This window comes from Microchirus variegatus, assembly GCF_963457635.1.
Source record: "Microchirus variegatus genome assembly, chromosome: 6".
In the NCBI taxonomy this organism is placed as follows: Eukaryota; Metazoa; Chordata; class Actinopteri; order Pleuronectiformes; family Soleidae; genus Microchirus; species Microchirus variegatus.
Window position 1 is genome coordinate 21,338,676 of NC_139807.1, and position 6,000 is coordinate 21,344,675.

Below are 6,000 nucleotides of genomic sequence, written 5' to 3' on the forward strand. Positions count from 1 at the left end.
TTCTTTAAAACCTTGTATTTGTGGCCCTCAGGACAATAATTTATGACCAAACCCTAAAATCCTCTCTGAATGCAGCATGTTACGCACATAAAAGGTACAATACATTCTAGATTAATTGAAATCATATTTCTGTCTTAATGTGGGTTTTTACAACTTACACTCTGGTAAACTTGATGTAACATAATGAATGAATGAAAGTGTTCCTGTGCTTTGATTGGATTATTTTGAAAAACTGATTTTGATGGGTGGGTTGAAGGAGTTTTGAGACTTGAATACAGAAAGTTACTTTTTTTTAATAGCAGAAAGTGACAAAATCAGGGCCGATCCAAGCCTTTAAGGGTCCCGAAGCTAAGCCACAAAACGGAATTATAGTTGTGTTATTTACACCAAACCAGTGTAATTTTTTATTTAGTTTTTGTAAAAAAAAATCACTAAAGTAAAGTAAAATTACAAAAGTGGCCCAGTATTCCAAATGTATGACGTCACATTTATGTCAAAAGTCGTGAGATAAGTAGGATGTGTTAATGAGCAAATAATATGACTAAATGCACCGATATTAACATTGTGTGCGCAATATAGGTCCCCTGCACCCATATTGGACAACCGCGAGCAGAATGGAAACAAGTGAGTGAAAAACAACTAAGCTGTGTGTGTGGCCTCTGTTTTTACGCGTGCTGTGGTCACACTCGCAAAGTTACAAACTGCTTGCGCAAGTTGACCAGACTCTTTAGTTTGGGGATGGAGACCAAGGAGGTTCACCGGTCCTCTTATGATTGGTCACTTTCAGTGTGATAACTCGTTTGAACTCTTCATGGTTGTCTAATATGTGCGCGATGTTCATATCTGCAACCATGCAGTCATTTTATTTGTTCGTTAGCACGTTTTACTGCTCTCACGACTTTTGACATAAATGCGATGCCATATATTTGGATTTACTTTGCAGTTGAAGATTTAGTGCACATTTGCCGGAGGTGGGACCAAGTCATTGTTTTGCAAGTCGCAAGTAAGTCTCAAGTCTTTGCCCTCAAGTCCTGAGTCAAGTCCCAAGTCCTGCAGTTTGAGTTTCGAGTCCTTTCGAGTCCTTTTAACCACATAGTAATAATATATTTACACAGATCATGTATGCTTTTACAATCTGTATTTATTTATTAAAACAAGTGCAATTGAAATTGTAGAAAACATTAACAATGACATTGCACGAGTAACCAGTCATTTTTAACATTTAATTTGTATTTTGCAAGAATATTATTCATTTAAAAGTATTCTTTTTTTACAGAATAAATTCTGAAAAAATTTAAAAAACGAATGCAACTGTAATTATTTGTACAAAAGTTCTAACATTGTTTCTATTTCATCCTTACTGACCGCCAGAGGCGGTGCTTAAAGCACTGGATATCTCCACCTCGCGCATGCGCATTTCGAGTACCTAATATCAACATAAACACTTGTGACCCTCCCCGTGAAACCGGGAAGGCTATAACTTCCGGTGTCATCGGAGGCTCAGTTCCTTTAATCTTCTCGCTGCGCATGTACCGTCTTGCACTTTGTGCTGAGAGAAAAAAGGAAAACTTTGTTTACAGCTGGCTGCGTGCAGCTTCGCGACGACAGTCGGAGCCGCGGGGAACCCGTCCTCCAGAGGCTGTGGCCAGCTGATCATCTGAAACCTGACGACAGAAGAGAGTAGCAGGTCTGTGTCGGTGTTTGTTGGCGAAGGCAGCGTGTTCGCGCCCTCTCCCAGCGTTCGCTGTCCTCATTGCTCTCAATGTTTGGGTTATCGTTGGTGTGTTAGCCGTTAGCATTGCTCGGTTCTAAAACACCGCTCAGTGTATCTTACTGGGACGGTAGTGTTCTCGCTCCCGCCTCCAGTAACGCTATCATTTATTGTTTCTATTGGCAGCAGCGCTCACGCTCGGCCTGATTGATATGCTTTATCGCCGTAGTTATTGGTGACGGCGGTGTATTCGCTCGCCCGCTCCCAGCGCTCATAGCATTTTGATTTTGCGTTAGCGGTTTAATACTACCGCTTCAATTATTTAATTGGTCTTTACCTTACCGGTGATAGTAGTGTTTTCGCTCCTGCTCCCGGTAACGCTATAATTTGTTATTTCTGCTGGCGGCAGCGTTTGCGCTCCGCCTGTTTCTATACTTTGTCACCTCCGATTGCTGGTGAGGGCAGTGTGTTCGCTCCCGCTCCCAGCGCTTGTAGCGTTATTGATTTTGCAGAAGATTAGCGGTTTAAGACTACCGCTTTGATTATTTATTTGTTCTGTACCTTACCGGTGATAGTAGTGTTTTCGCTCCCGCTCCCGGTAACGCTATAATCTGTCATTTCTGTTTGCGGCAGCGTGTGCGCTCCGCCTGTTTACTGTACTTGTCACCTCCGATTGCTGGTGAAGGCAGTGTGTTCGCTCCCGCTCCCAGTGCTCGTTGCAGATATTGATTTGCGTTAGCGGTGCTAGGCTACCGCGTTATTTATTTATTTGACCATACCGGTGACGGTAGTGTTTTCGTTCCCGCTCCCGGTAACGCTATAACCTAGTTATATTCTGTTGGCGACAGCGTTTGCGTGTCTCCTTCGATTGCCTCTTTGCCGTTGTTTAAAAAAACAACGCAGGCTTCCTTATATCTGTTCATTGTTGCTAGGCAGTGTGTTCGCTCCCATTCCCAGCAACGCTGCTTCGGCTGCCTTCTTGATGGCCCATCCTTGTGTCGCCTGTGCGGCTCCTCTTGTTCCCGAGGACGGTCACGACCACTGCCCTCCTTGCCTCGGTCTCGAGCATTTGAGGGAGGGCCTCACTGAAAGCGCCTGCATGAACTGTGGCCTCCTGCCCTGGGGGCTCAAGGTGGCTAGGGTGGCGGAGATGGAGCGGGCGATGACTGACGACCCTTCCACCTTAACCGGTCTCCCCCCACATCAACCCGACCGTTCTCGGCGTCGGCGTGAGGGAGCTGCGGTGGTAGGTGCCCCCCCCAAGAAAAAGGGGAGGGGCGGGCTGTCCTCCAAGGTGGACGGTTTGGCGGCTGACATGGAGCAGATGAAGTCGCTCCTCCTGGCCCTTCAGCCTGGGACTACTGGGGTGCTGGCTGGGCTACAGCCTGGCCCTCCCTCGGAGAATGTGCCTATGCTTGATGATGCCTTATCACTGGCCGCTTCATCCGGTCTCTTCCATGAGGCTGTTACAGAGGACGATGCCTCCCGCACATTGGGGGAGGCCTCTTGCTCTTCTGTTCAGAGCTCTCTGCAGGGGACAGCAGACACTTCCATGGGGGCCATCATGCGTATGGCTCTTGCTCGCCTACAGCTTGACGTTCCGCAGAGTGACTCGGCGCAGGCTAGCGCCTTCTTCAGGCGCAACCCTGCCCCGACCACTTTCACTGTTCCTCCTTCAGGGGAATACCTAAAGGAGCTTCATGCCTGTTGGAGGGACACGAGGGCACTTTCTCATTTAACCTCAGATGCCCGAACCTTAGCCACCATGCAGGATGCAGCACAGGTTGGGCTGGGGTGTATGCCGTCCGTTGAGCCAGCCATTGCCTCCCTCATTTTGGCTCCTGATGAGGCCTTGAGGCCGGATGCCAGATGTCCCCGACCACAGTGCAGGGTCACAGACGACCTTCTTTCGAAGGCCTATGATGCGGCAGCACGTATGGGTCGTATTGGGAACTCCCTCTCCCATCTACTGCTGAGCCTGTCAACCTCTCTGCAACAGGCTCAAGTGGATCCTTCACTGCAGATTCTAAGCGATGCCTCTTTACAGGCATTCGCTTTCATGTCGAGAGAGTTAGGACGGACAATGTCCACTCTTGTCCAGACTCGCCGCCAGGTTTGGCTTGCTCAGTCGCCCCTGTCTGAATCATGTAGGAAGGTTCTTCGTGCTGTGCCAGTGGAACCAGGGGATCTTTTTGGCCCAGCTGCCTTGGAAGCACTGGAGAGGGCGGCCCAGGCCACGCAGACCAGGCAGCGGCTTTCTGGCCTTCGCAGAAGAGTCTCCACTCCTAGCAGGTCTAGGGGCCCCGCTGCTGTTCCCCGGCAGCACTCTCAGCCACCTGTTGGTGGCCTACGGAGGTCTCAGCGGCCTGCTCAGCGGCCTGCTCAGCAACCTGCTGACGGGTTTCGGGCCCCTGAGTGCCTGCCGTCTTGGCAGCCTCGTGCGCCGCAGCCTATCCGCCGTCCCCCCAGAGCCTCCGGAGGCCGGGGGGGCAGGCGCTAGGGGTGCGGGGCCGGCCGTCGGATGTTTTTCCCATCAGCAGCTCAGTTACAGGGCTGCCTGTACTTCAGACCCGTGGGTGGTTTCCACCTTGACCCGGGGGTACGAATTGCAGTTCCGACGCCGGCCCCTAGCCTTCGGCCGGGTCAATATGACTGTCGTCAGCGACCCGGCGAAGGCCTTAGCTCTAAGTCAGGAGTTGTCTGCCCTCCTGGCCAAGGGCGCAATCGAACCAGTGGACCCTCTGCTACGTCCCGGGGGGCTCTACTCAAAGTACTTTCTTGTGGCGAAGAAAGATGGCGGATTCCGTCCCATTCTCGACCTGAGGGGACTCAACAGGTTCCTGAAGGTTCTGCCTTTTCATATGCTGACTGTGTCAGACACGCTTCGTGTGGTTGCCAGGGGAGAGTGGTTCACCACTGTCGACCTGAGGGACGCATACTTCCATGTCCCAATTGCATTGCACCACCGGCACTTCCTCAGGTTTGCCTTCCGCGGACAGCATTTTCAGTTCAGGGTACTTCCCTTTGGTCTCTCCCTTTCCCCGAGAGTTTTCACCAGGGTTGTAGCAGCAGCTCTGGCACCCCTGCAGAAGCAGGGCATGAAGGTCCTGCCGTATTTGGACGACTGGCTGTTATGCGCACCGTCCCGACCCCAGGTGGCTCAGGATACAGCCCGGCTAATTATGCACGTGGGCCGGCTGGGCCTGAACGTGAATTTTCAAAAAAAGCGGCCTGGACCCATCCCAACGGGTCATATACTTGGGGATGGTTCTGGACTCGGTAGCCATGATGGCCTCTCTGGCACCTCGGCGTGTGGACGATATCCTCCTCCGCCTTCCCCTCTTCAGGGTTGGCAGGATGGTGCCGTTTATTCAGTTCCTCCGGCTCTTGGGAAAGCTGACCGCTGCTTCGTCTGTCGTTCCCTTGGGCTTGCTGTCTCTGCGCCCTCTTCAAATGTGGCTGAACAACCTCCACTTGGACCCCAAGTGGCACGGTTACCGGAAGGTCAAGGTGTCTCGGCGGAGTTTCTGTCTATGGGCGTACCGATGGGAACTATTCCATCCCGCCGGGAGGTGGTCACAACCGACGCCTGCCTCTCGGGGTGGGGCGCGGTGTGGCAGGGCAGGACTGTCCAGGGTCGGTGGCCGGCCCAGCACCACATGCACATCAATGCACTGGAGCTCCAAGCTGTGCAACTGGCACTCGTTCACTTTCTGCCTCAACTGGAAGGCAAACATGTGCTTGTTCGATCGGACAACAGGTCCACAGTTGCCCAGATCAACCACCAGGGGGGCACCCGGTCTGCACAACTACTCCGGCTATCTCGGAGCCTGTTGACTTGGGCATATCCCCGCCTGGCCAGTTTGCGAGCAGTCTTCATTCCGGGGGAACAGAACCAGGTCGCAGATTTTCTGTCGCGACAAAAGCTCCCACCGGGGGAGTGGCAGCTCCACCCGCAGGTGGTGGAGATGATATGGGGTCTTTTTGGCAGGGCGGAAGTGGACCTCTTCGCCTCGGCGGAGTCGGCACATTGCCCCCTCTGGTTCTCCTGGATGGAGGTGACCAGCCCCCTCGGCCAGGACGCTTTGGCTCACGATTGGCCGCAGAGACCACTGTATGCTTTCCCGCCACTGCCCCTGATTCTTCCTACGCTCCAGCGGGTGCTTTTGCAGGGCCACAGACTCCTTCTGGTGGCCCCCTTTTGGCCAGGGAGACTCTGGTTTCCACTGCTGCGCAGCCTCTGCTGCAGCTCCCCATGGCGCCTCCCCTGCAGGAAGGACCTCCTTTCG